The sequence below is a fragment of the Emydura macquarii genome, unplaced genomic scaffold (genome assembly GCF_026122565.2).
Source record: "Emydura macquarii macquarii isolate MOO-44397 ecotype Brisbane River unplaced genomic scaffold, CSIRO-AGI_Emac_v2 contig_1390, whole genome shotgun sequence".
Lineage (NCBI taxonomy): Eukaryota > Metazoa > Chordata > Testudines > Chelidae > Emydura > Emydura macquarii.
The window spans coordinates 24,621,971-24,635,483 of record NW_027131527.1 but is presented as its reverse complement, the minus strand read 5'-3'; the positions used below and the strand labels follow the sequence as shown (position 1 = coordinate 24,635,483).

General features: G+C 39.6%; 1 protein-coding gene across 3 annotated transcripts in view; it reads left to right on the top strand.

The window, feature by feature from the left end:
• Positions 1 to 13,513, top strand: part of LOC137156180 (adhesion G protein-coupled receptor A3-like) — a 444,419-nt gene that overhangs the window by 226,495 nt on the left and 204,411 nt on the right. The window lies entirely within an intron of this gene.

Genomic DNA, 13,513 nt, shown 5'->3' with positions numbered 1-13,513 from the left:
CCATCATGATAGCAAAAACTAGCTCTGAAAGCTACTAAACTACTGCAAGCATACTTTCAGCAGATCCCTGGTCAGTTTCCCTGTGTGATTGGGAAGAATCAATCCTTCAAGGTTGTTTGTATTCTTTACCATCACCTTTCTCCATCTAGAAAACACAATGAAAGTAACCATACTAATTTCCTTTGGAATATCATTAATTTATTTCCACCTCAACCACTTTCTGTTAATGTAATTTACCCAGAATGCTTCTTGAACTGTCAAACTAAGGTTATGGAAGGGTGGTTTTGTATATAATAAATTGCTTCCAAACCATTTGCGACTTTCCTGGTTTAGTGATTTTTGCTATGTCTCCTTACTGGCAATTTTGACCCCTTTTGGTTTTTGATAGATAGAAGGGTGCGGAAGCGATCTATTCTTTTGTCTATTAACTTGTAATAGCAATGTCAAGGGGTGTAATGGATAATGAGCAAGAATATTATACCAATTAATATGGTAATGCCAAGTGTATGAGCTGGTGTAGTGCTGCTAAATCACTTTAATTTAAGCATGTGCTCCTTATTTCCGTGCTATCAGAATTAAGAGTCATATCATTAATTACCATCATTACACTCTTCAACCAAATTATATTTTATATTATATGAGCAATTTGTAGGAAGGTAGAGGGTCATAGTGCACTGAAGTATTAAATTGTCTGATCATATTAGGATCTGCAAAATTGCTATTGCTGCTTCTTTAAAAAGTTAGTTTATGGAGCAATCAAACTGAATTTATTGCTAGCTTTTTGTCCAATAATAAAATAAAAATCCTGTGCCTATACTAGTAATATTTTCATAAAGATTACTGGGCTTCTATCTACCACTTTAAAGGGTGCACTTAAACAGGTGCTTAAAATTGCCATGTTATAATGGACATTGGTGACTGGATTGTTGATAATTCTGGAAACATTTTATGCCATTTGCTTTTGGACTGCAGACTAGAAAGTTTTTTAATCTGGTACAATGCTAATGCTGTGTGATGTACATTATCAAAATGACACTGTCAAGGAATTTTCAGAATATTTAAAAATTGGAAGCTTAAAACAGGAACAATTTTCATTACTGAATTTATTTTCTCTAGTGGTTGAATATTTCACTTTTTAATACATTTACAGCCTCATCCTGGTAATACTTCCCTTTGTTGTAGGTCAAGGCCCCAATCCTGCTGGCACAGTGCTGCCATGGAACTCATTATGGCTCTGTGTGGATGCTGTGGCTCACCAAAACGGGAGCTCACTGCAGGACCAGGGCAGTTGCGTATGAGTGTAGTGCTGTTGCAACTGGTCTCTCTTGCTCTTTTTAAATTTTTATTTTTTTATTACAGAAAGCTATTCTTTAAGTTGTTAATGTTTAAAACAGTCACAGACACAAACATGTTTGGACTCGGCAAACAGATATTAAAAAGAAGTTGTGAAATTTTGGACCTAAAATTACTGGACAGCATTTACTAAGCTTTGCATCATTTTCATGCATACTGTATAGAATGATTTTGTTTATATTTGCTGCAATTAAGATGTGTGCATTACTGTAGTGCTTAGGGTCCCCAGTCATAGACTGGGACCCCCCTCTTTGTGTTAGGCCCTGTACAAACACTGAACCAGAAGACTCCCCTTCCCTGAGGAACTCACATGCTAAGGATAAGACTATAGTATCAGTATATAAATAAAACTACACCTTCAAGTGGTTCTTCTAGTGCTACATACTGCCCTCCTATGTATGCAGCTCCCATTGAAGTCAATCTCATTCCTGTGATTGCACTGAAGGGCAGAATTTAGTCCTTAATGTTTAGCGGCTTATGGTTCTATTTCAAAAGCTGACTTGGAACAAAAAGGCGTTGTTCCAAAAGCAACCTATTTAAACAGTTGTAGATGATTATTTTATTTGGTAGCTCCAGATTTCCAGATATTTCTAGACATGGATTTGCAACACAAATATCCTACTAAATCTTTCCTTTTTATTAATTGGCACCATGCAAGGATAGAATATCCAAATACATATTTATGTTTTCAATGATAAAGCAGAATAAACTAAAATAAACACTTTTTCTTATGCTAATTAAATTCGATTTTTGAAACCATGTTCTGTCCTGTGACATTTTTGTTGGCAAAGGGCATTTCCTTATGGGAGATTCAAGAGGGTGTTTTCAATCCTGCTGCTAGCTCACATTTACCATTTCTTGCCAACAATAATAGTATTTGATTTTGCTCATGTTGAACTTTCTCATTATTCCAGTATATATATGTCATATCCATACATGAAAATGTAAATGTAATTCAGAACTAATTTCCTTTTATCAGTGAACAGATGTAGCAGAAATTGACTTATGTTTGTACCGAGGCAGTGCTAGTTTGTTAGGGCTAGACCATTAGATTGGGACCTAGCTCATGGAAAGGGGCAATGCAATAACATGCAAGCCCTGAAGCAGGCCAGGAAGGGAGACTGACTCACTGAAGCCTAGTTGCCCTCCTGGTCTCCTCACTGTTTTGTAGAGGGAGTCACAAAATTGATTATTGATATATTGGCGTAACTAAAACTTCCGTGTGTGTGTGTGGAGTCCACCACTCTCTTCAGCCCTTCCCAACCACCTTTGGGGGGAGGGCGGGAAATGTAGTCTGCTTCCCACTTTCACAGAAAGCTATAATACAGTGCATTAGCACAAAAGGAGTAAGGTTGATGCCTACCACCCACTGTATTCCCAGCTGCCTGCGTGCAAGGTGGCCACAGTCTGGTTCTTAGTTTGGTAGGGAAAAAAATCCAGTGGTTTGATTTAGATAGCCAGTCTTTTGCTGGTGAATTAACAAAGGAGGTTTTGGGGATTTAAGAACCTTTTAAAAATTGGGATTTTAAAATAAAACCAAGGTGACAATTTTAAGTAAAGGTATATTAATAAGAGCAAGATTGATATACAGACAACGAAGGCATTGACACTCTGATTTATACGGTTGTCTCATTTTTATCCCATTCTACTTGCTGTCCTTTGAGATTACACACATGGAATCCAATCCTGCAAACCTTGAGACAGACAAGTACCATTGAGGGCTATTTGCATATGTAAAGTGATTTCCATGTGTAACTATTTCAGGATTATAGCTTATGAAATGGTTTGATAACACTTTATGATCAAATAAAATTCTAGGAGACTTACACATTGTTCTACTGTCAGCACTTTTTTCTAAAACTGTTCTTTTGGTTTTTATTTTCCATTGGATGGGAAGATAATGTGTTTTTGTTTTGGGGTTTGTTTGGTTTTTTTAAATTCTTTTCAGGTTCAGGACTTGCTCAGTTTTACTTCCATGTAAAAGCAGCCTTTCTGCCAACAGAAGAGTTACGTGCAGCAAATAACAACAATCTCCTCAGACTTGAACCCATTTCTTGTACTTTATTGTTCTAGGGGGTTGCCAGTAGGCGGATACTGCAATTACATAATTTAATACTGATCATTTTTAAAATTTTCAGTTCAAAGAGAAAATACAATAGTTTTCATGAATTCATTGACTTCTCACTAGTGAAAGGTTTTTTTCAAATAATTGCATTGTTTACCCAAAGACTGTAATGACTTCTTTAGAGATACTTTGTTCTATCCTGTAAATACTTATGTAGACGGTGTTTAACAGCATTTATTTCTCTGGTGACATTAATGGGTGCTCTGGGGTTATTATGCTTTGTGAGGCTCTTTTTGAAAACAGTGAATTCTGCAGTAAACTAAGTTTTGGTCTATACTTACCTCAACGATTCGGCAGCAGTCGACGGGAGTTACGCAAAGTACGCAAAGAACTTGCATAACTCCCGTCGACTTCTGTGCTTCTCTTCTGCGCGCCGTCTTCCCTGCAATGCGTTCCCATCGACGCAGTGCTACACCACTTGAGGAGGTGGTTTTAGTACATCAACTTCTGGTCTTCACTGACTGCCCAGTCAATCCAGATAAGTCGATCTGACGGCGGCGACTTTGCCGCCATCAGTGTAGACATAGCCTAAGAACCCATGAAAGTAGGTATTGCTAATGGGAAAATTAACATGCCCTTAACTAAAGCCAAGATGGTAGGTGCTGTTAGAAGACACATTATTCACATCATCTAAGTATTTGATCATCATGCTATTGAGATCCAAATGCCATTTGGAATTTATGATCATATGTCCCAGCTATGAACCACTGCATATGATAGTTTTCCTTTTAAAATATGTCCAAAGTGTAGAGCTATGAGCTGCCATAGATGTACATTTAGAGTATTTAGAATACATTGCTAAAAGGAAACACGCCTAGGAATCTGAGTTTTTACTGCATGTAGCATTTCCTCATGCTTTCCCACTAGAGTCCATTGCATATATTGTGATGAGCTAGATTGGACTGAATGTAAATGATAAAGGAAACAGGAAACAGCTGTCTGAGACAATGAGAAACAAAATTACCATTGATCCTTTAACAGATGCAAGGGTAGGAGAAAAAAGGAGTGAAATAAAATGCAGCAACAAAGCCCTGCTGCAGAGTGCTAAGGGCATATTCTTAAAGTGCCTGTTCTTGGAGGCGAGTGATTAGGTTAAAATCTCAGCTTTTGATATTTTATTTTTAAAGTAAGTTTATAACCCTCAGGGTTACAGAGGAAAGCTTGAAAACGGGACCCACAAAGACTCAAAAACTAGAAGGCAAATAAAAAGAACTCAACACATTTTACAAAATATATCATGATTTTAAAGCCCATGTCATATTTTTTAGTATCCAACTCATTATTTATAAAGTGTTGGGGTTGACAATATTGCAATTGGCAAAGGAATTTCATTGACTGAGAGGAAGAGTTACAGGAAGAGGCTCTTTCGAGAGGACACGCAGTGGGCATCAAGAGGTGCCAACAGGTAGGTTGTCAGTTCCATGGCACTTTTGAGATGCAGAAGAAAGAATGACATATTTGCAGAAATTCTGGTAGAAAGGCAGAGGGGAACTAGTGATTTTCAAATTCTCTTACCAGTTTGTGGCAAACTGCCAACCATACATTTCCTCCGGAAGATATGTGAGTGAACCAGACACTAGTGGCTTGTGGTGGTGCTAAAATGATAAGAGCATTTTGAGAATTGTGTTCTAGAGATAAATAGATTGAAAACCAGGTGCATGATTAGATAAGACTATATGAATGTAAAGTGATGACAGACTGGGAGACTTAATCTAGGCAAGACAAAAATCTGACAATTGTGAGGATAAAAGGAGAGACCAAGGAATCTGATTCATCCCATAGATTTTTTTAGAAGAACTTTATGTACTGCTGTCAGTGACTACTTGGAGATGGATGAGCAACTATGGGGCATATTGAGAGGCCAGTGGTAATCAGCAGAAATTGTGAAGTACTGTTATTTTATTTGTGCATTATTTGAGCAGCAATCTTGGGTTCTACTTGACAGTTAATTGCTGAACAGCTAGGTAAAATGATTTAGCAGAGCAAAAACCCATTTAACTTGTAAATCGATGCTCCTACACTGTTTTGAGATTACTTTAAACCTCAGACGGTGTAGCAGACTGCAACAAAGGATACTGAAGGCACGAAAAGTCCTTATTGCTAATACTTCTAGAAAAGAATCCCATTTTTAAAGTGTAAAAACATTGTTAAAAATCAGTGGGGTTTTTTTTTTTTTTTTTTTGGGGGGGGGAAGGACACAGACTTAGAGCTTTATTATCTGTGCAAAACAAGAGATTAATTAATTTGGAAGAGTAATTAATGGTAGGATTTTTCTGAAATAATCTGAATTGATTAAATAAAATCCAGTGGCAGGGGAGACAATTTACTGTTTTTAAATTATTTAAGACTTGGGAGTAGTTTAGAATAAATCTGCGAAATAAATGTACTAATCCTGTGGAAAACAATAGGAGCAGATATGGCACCTTCTACTTGTGAAAATAAAGGCAATTGCAAAGAGTTGTCTTGTGATATAACAACAACCTATTTAATTTTGAGAATACTGAAATATTGTTAAGAGATAAGAACATAAATCAAAACGTATAGTGAACTAAAATTTTGGCTGAAAGAAAAAAATGTCTTGTTTCCTAAAGAAAACAGGTACTGTTAGCTATCTTGGAGCCCACTCATCTCCCTGTGAGATGTATTTAGAGGGGATCCTACCCATTTGAGAATGGTGGAAGGGTCAGCTGCCTGTCTGATGCTGACATCCCCTTTCCTCACTTCCCCCACCCACAAGCCATCAGCTGAATGGTCTGAATCTGTGTGTGGAGAAAGAGTTGATTTGGGTTGGAGGGTGGCAGTGGTGCATACAGTTCGCCTCAGGAAATCCGTGGAAAAAATAATCAGCCAAAGCTTTATTGCTTTGGTGCAGAACTCCCTTCTGTGTCTATGCCTGCTTCTTGAAGCAGGGTACTTGGTTATCTTGGAAGTCCCTGGCTTTGAAGAACCGGGGCAGTAGCACTAATTAGGGATGGGGAAAGGAGGGGGGACAAGGCCCCCCCAGGGATTGCCCAATGTCATACATCTTGTGTGACACTCGCTCATTTGGCAGCCTTGCCACACATTCACTCCCACTTACCCCACCATAACTGCCAAGCGTTATGCAGCTTTATGTCCTACCACTGCATGTACCAGAGCAGGATGTTATGTCCGATACCCTGACGTCTATGATGATAAGCACATTATTTACAAATATGCAAATTAATTCATTATGTATTTTTCATAAAAGGTCACATATGGAGTGGCACAGATCTTGGCCAATATGATCCTGTGTATTCCCCAGGTTGTGGGGGCAGGATCACTACCCATTCCACCAGTAGCTACTGTTACAATATTACAAATTCAGCTTCCTTTCTACTGTTTTGTGGTTGTTGACTTGCTTTCTGTTTGAGGAACGGGCATGGCCTATTTTCAACTTGACCACTTCAACAGTATCCCTTTAAAGCAATGATTTGGTTTTGGTTAAAGAGTTAACTTTCAATCTTTTATTCACACATTTTCTCAGTGGAAAAGCCTGCAGCTTTGATCATTAGCTGTGTATTTACTGAGGGGAGAATAGCACGTTGTTTTGATGTCAGTACCAGAAGATAATGTAAGTCTTGATGTCCTTGTATATACTGTTTTTCACTGTTACCAGGGAAACTGCATTTCTGACCTCTCATGATCTCTCCAAGTGTTCTTCCTCTAGCTCTCAGGTCTTGAACTGTCACCTGACTCCTGGTGGCATCACACAATTCTCCTACTCTCAGATTGGGTGCTGACTTGCAATTCCTTCTGTATCAGCCATAAGTGCCTCAGCACATCTGACAGGCTCAGACCCTGCAGTTCTGTTCTCCTTGGGGCAATGACAGTGGTAATCACTGACCAAACAGCTTCCTTAAAGCAAAGTATAATTTATTTAGAACAAAGACATTCCTTAAAAACAATAAAACAGATTACACGCTGTCACAGTTCAGGGCACCTGTACCTATTCTCCCCCTCCATGGGCCAGCAAGGGCGCCCTCTCTTAGGCTTTTGGCACCCCAGCTGTTACCTCTCTTGGGTGTCTCTCTCCCTCCTGACTGGGGTATTTCCAGGCTGCACAGTTCCCTGCCTATACTGTGAATTCCCCAGCAAGACAGACAGCCTCCGCAGGCCTACTTGCCTTCTCCTCAGAAGCTATAAACAGCATAATTGCTCACAGTTGTTACCACACAGTTCTTTCTAACCAAGCACATTTATTCTTAAGGTGAAAGCGTTACAGAGAAAACATGTAAAACAATAAAAGAACCTACACACGTGATAATAAACTTACAGATATCACCCAAATCCAGCAAGGTTCTGGCAGGTGAACAGTCCTTCATTCATGGATGTGTGGGGTTTTTTGTTTGTTTTTGTGGTTACAAGTTCATAACCAACTTGGCTCAGAACAAGCAACCCTATGAATCTCTGAGTCACTTCTTTATATAGTTTGGGTATTTGGCCTGTCGTCATGTTACAGGTGAGCAGCTGACAAAAAGTCTCCTCCTCAGGACAAAGCTTCAAAAGGCTGAGTTCTTGCGTAACTGGAATAATTAAATTTGCATACACTTCCCCATAAAGATTTCCTGGGACTTTCCTTAACTTTTAAAGATTCACATTGTTTCAGATAGTCCTTTTGAAGCTCAGCACTTCCCAGGGTTTACATTAGTCAGGGCACCTCTCTAGGGACATTAAATACAATCCCACAATAACATAATCATTTGCATTTCTAATACAGTGAACTCCTAAGATACTTAATTCAGTAAGGTTTAACTTTATTCAGTAAGGTCTATCCAGGCTATTGCTGGAAATTGTCATATCTGCCACACATGCGTCTAGTTTTCCAGGTATTTAACCAGCTGCCACCTGGGAACCCTAATAGCCCTAGCTCCTTATAGACTCACAGAGCTTCTCTCTCTCTCTCTCTGTGAGCCAGTCATTGACAACATCCTGGGCAGCCCTTGGCAACTCACTGTCCTTGCAGGAATCAAGATATTTTTTGACTGTTTATAGCTCTTTGATCTGGCAACTCCCTGCTCTGGCAAAACAAGATTTACAACATGCTGGAGACAGGATCTTTGAAGTCAACAGCTTGCACCATTGTCTTTCAAGTGTCTACCTAAATGTTCTTATTTGGCAAGCCACTGTATTGCTTCCCTGTTTGCTATCCCCATAGCCTTCTCTTGCTAGATCAATGCATTCACACAGGCAAGTCTTCTAACCCCAGTAACCCTCACTGACCAGGTTATATACAGAATTCATAAATGGTTACATTTCAGTATTCATAACATGAGTACAAGTGATTACATAGCAGCCCCACTTCAGACACACTACTGTACAAGCATCTGAACTAAAAACTTGACAAATAATTTCAAATTTAAAAATTAATTAATGTAGTGAACTGAGCATTGCCTTTTTCTCGCTAGTCCCAAAGGCCCGTAATCAAATAATCAAGAATCATCAAAAGGAGGTTAACACTGTTCATGAATCATCTGGGAAATGTTTTACTTAAAAAGCTTTTTATGCAATTTTGACTCTGTTGGACTGATTGTCGCAACGGTACTTTTGCCTGATATCCTCAGCTGGTGCACAAGTCACAAGAACTATGCAAATAGGATAAAACTTTCTTTGGATACAGCATTCTAGTCTACAGAAGATTTCTTCTCTGAGTGCAAATGGAAGATGTACAACAGATCTAGCTATGCTGTGGCAGACGAGCAGATTCCAAGCTAGCTGACTATTGTTTGCTGATTTTAAAAATGACGACAACAACAATAAAACAAACTACATCCCTCCCCCAAACCTTTCAACTAGTGAGCCACTGGCTAATTAATAAATGTGCAGTATACTTTAAACAGAAAAAAACACTAGGCCAGATTCTGCCCTGTTAAGGCAGCCTTATAGCATTCTGCTGGTTCAAAACCCAATTGTCGGATGATTTCCCCAACACAGGGAAATCCTTGAATGGCTTGAAGCTGCTCTTTTGAAAAGTTCTCTGGGGGCAAGTCTCTCTTTTACCCCAGCTAACTCCGATTGCTGGAATAAATTAGAGCAGCCCACCATCCTGATGACTGGATTGGCACAGATTGGCTCCAGGAGGTTTAAAGCCACTGTTGCATGCAGTCCTTTGAGTACCCCGTAGCTACAGCTGAGCATCTCAGCTCTGAATGTAACTGATGGGCTGAGAGAGAAAAAAAAAAACTAATCTGTCATGTGTTACAGTCAATCAGAATGCAGCAGATTTCCCATTGCACAGTGAGAAATTGTCTCCAATATTGATATTTATTTTCTTATTTACGAGAAAGTATTCCAAACAGCACTGAGCATCACAGGATCATTGACCTCTACTTTGAAAATATATATCTCACCTTTGGCCAAGTACTTGGTGGCAGAGGTTGAGTATTAATCTGTGACAATGTTTTAGACCATTGATGTATCTGCAGTCAGAATCATTCATTTGAATAGGAATAAACAGAAATAAAATTAATGTACAGGATCACTTGTCTCCCATGTTGGAGGTATATGTCTCATCTTTTTTGTCAACATATTTTTATTGTAATGTAGCAATAGATCATTAGCTCCATTCCATTAACACCTCTTAAATTTAATCCACAGAGTAGTATGGTCTTCTTAGAACATAAGCCAAAAGATGAGCAAGTTAGGCACTAGTTAAATCACAGTGAAACTTACTGTTTAGTACATTAACTATTTTGAGTGTCTGTTTTTAACATAGAGATTAAATTAAATGATTAGTTATGTGTTTTATTTATTTGATCTGAAGAAATAGAAAATAGAATTTGCTAGGACTTTGACAAATTGATTATATCTGGAATATATTTTCTAGACCTCTTCTGTGTTGCATAAAAGACCCGGAATAAGTACTTACTTTAATCTTCCCTTTCTCTTGCTGCTGCTTGACACAAATTTTCTTTAAAAGGCCATCAGTTCTCTAAAGATATGTATTTCATGGATAATTCTGACAATTTGTCAGAGAGATCAGACTAACAATATAAGTTAGTTTTAAATGCCTAGACTTGCACATTCTCTTTTGATTTTCATGCTTTAACCTTTTATCCTCTGTGAAGGACTGCATTCCAAGCAGCAGCAGACTCCAGGGACCATCATTTTTTAAATTCTTTGTTAGTATTAATAATTTATGGAGGCTTGCATTAGATACAGCTATGCAGGCTTTTTGCCTAAATTGTGGAAAACAATTCTCTGCGTCTGTCTGTCTGAAGAAGAGTACCAAGAAAGTAAAACACTGTTCATGTTCCAATAATTTTTGTTTCTCTCCCGTACAGAGTTTGGTTCTTCCAGCGTAATAAAGAAAATTAGGTCAGATTCTAACGGAATCTGAAGGAAAGATGATCAGAATAGGCTGCTGTAGCCTTCCCCTTCCTTGGTTGTTGTTTTTTCTGACATATAAATGACTATCAGAATATAGGATAAATGTCACTAAGGTTTTACTTGGGGACAAGAAATGAGTAACTCTGCATAATAAGACCTAGTTCTGATCTGCCTAATTAGTTATGCATAGTTATAACGATGAAAATCTGTGCTTCAAATTAAAATCTTTTGCCATAGGTTAACTGATTAAATGGATAGGATTTCTGCCTGTATTAAGCTTCCTCACTTAGCAATGACCAACACTGCAGGCTGCTATAGAGTATTATAACGACTTTTCATGGAACAGTTTCAGTTGTACATTGTGGTTAATTTTCCAGCATGTCAATCATTACATTTGAGAGAGTAATCCTCTCATGCATGAGTTTTCCCAGCACAAAGAAGAGGAAATATGTATATTCTTGTGATGGGGTTTACAGACCCCTTCTTAAGACTAAAGGGGTGATGGAACAGTACTGGGCCAAGAAGGCTCTGCCCCTCAGCAGCTGCAGAGCATGCTCCAAATAAAGGATCTGTTTGAAATGCAACTCTGGAAATCAAGCTGCAGGGAGAGAGAGGGAGGGAGATGCTGAATACAGAAAGAAAACCAGTTAGTACGTTCAGGGAGAGAGGAATCCCCAGGGGAAGGACCTGCATGGTGGGTAAAGCTCAACCAGTCAGTCAGAGACCTTGAACCCTTTTTCTCTCCCGTTCTCCCTGACAAGGGGGAAATCACTGCAAAAGGATCTGGGAAGCCCCAACTGCCTATCTGAATCACTGAGATTGCTTGAACAACGTTCCACGAGGAGAGAAGCAGAGGGGGCTGTGACCATGCCCCAAAGTGAAGAGAGAGCCAAGGGTTGGAAGTGGCCTGGGTAGGCTGGTGTGGGGTATCAGCCAGAGGGGACAGAACACCCATTACCCCTTGGGCCATGGCCTGAGAATAGGTTGGGGAGAGAGCGCTCGGGTCTCCTTAAGCTTCCCTCTGCCCCTGGTCCAACAGGGGGCAACCTGGAGAAGGACCGAGTGTAACTTGGCTGCAGAACCCCGAGGTTGCCTGACAAGGCCTCCTACCCCTCCGGACTTTGGAGGGTGTTGTGCTGCAGCATGCCCACTGGCCTAGCTGGCGTCTGAATGAACCTCACTACAATCCTCTCCTTGCTTTCAGAGTTCTTCGTTATAAGGTGCATGATACATTGACAGTGAAATCAAAATGAACAAAATGTGTGCCAAGGGAGCTGCTCCTCGGCCCTTTGACCTCATCAGGCAGCTCTCCAATCAGAATACTTCAAGTCCAAATTGCAGTAGTCCCCTCTGGTGAACACCTAGGCTTTCCTGTACTGTAGCTCTTGACATGTCACAAACTTCTACTGGAAATGGCAACTACTGCACTTCTCAAGAAGAGAGAGACCAATCCAATTTTAGGAAAGGCATTATGCCTGCTGCAGTGGGCTGTCTCTGTCCTCTGCTCCACCCTTTGGAAACCTCCCTACTGCCACCAGGTCTGCTGAGTGAACTTCTAGGTATGATCCTCTGCCTTTGTGGGATAAGCCAGGTGTCTGAAGGAGAGATGATAGCCAAAGGCACAACCAAATGCATGTCTCTTGTGAATGGGAGGGACCAGGAGCCTCTGTCCTCCTCATGTCTTGATTTTACTCTGATCAAGCTTCTTAAACTCACCATTCTTTCAGGCTCATGTGGGGACTGAGAATTTCTATCCCTTACTGTGACTCACCACCATCCCCAAGGAAGCTGAAGAGCAGCTTGTTGTTAGGAGCCAAAAAACGCTATTAGATTGGAATCTTTGAGAAGGCTACTGTAATAATGCCAAGACACAGCATAAGCAGTGTACCTCCTGGAAAGATTTACAAAGGAGTTTAAAATTCTATACAGACCCACACTTCCCTTGAAGTCTTCCAGAAACCTGAAGTTGCTAAGAATTATTGGTGGGAAAAATGTTTGACATCATGTTGAGTGGCAGGACCATTTACAGACTTCTGTTTTTAAGAATGTAAAAGTTTCTCTACTTGACCAGTCCCCAAAAAGCCTCCAGGGTGGAATGAAATCAATTAATCATTTCTCATATCCAGATGGTAAGAAAATGAATAGATTCACCATTGGGCTCACTACCCAAAATGTTCCTAGAGGAATATAAATTAATTCTTAATTTGCCATGGCCAGATGGTAATTCAGAAGAAACTTTCATACCCTAATCATTATGTGGGGTCTTCTGCATTGCATAACCCTAAATCTGGCCTTTTATTTTGTCCACCATTAGAGTCAAGGCTCATAGAAGACTAAATGAATCTGAATGTCAGCTTCCCCATAAGAACTTGGAGAACACTGATCTCTTGTACTTCTAATGCAAAAGCTAATGTTACACTAGTAAATATTTGTGCATGGAGATATGTGAAAATTAAGAGTTAACCTAATTAACAAACAAAAACTAGGGTAAGACCACTGTTAAGACTGTGGCAAAACTTCATGCAATCAGCACTTTTAAAAGAATTCAGATAAGAAGTCAAGGGGAAAGACGGGTACATTTCTTTCTACCTTTATATTCCCCACAGTGCTATTGATAATGCACTCCAGTACCCTTAAGGTTTTCACAGCTCTCTCCAGCAGATACCCAAAAGCAAACTCAGCTTCATC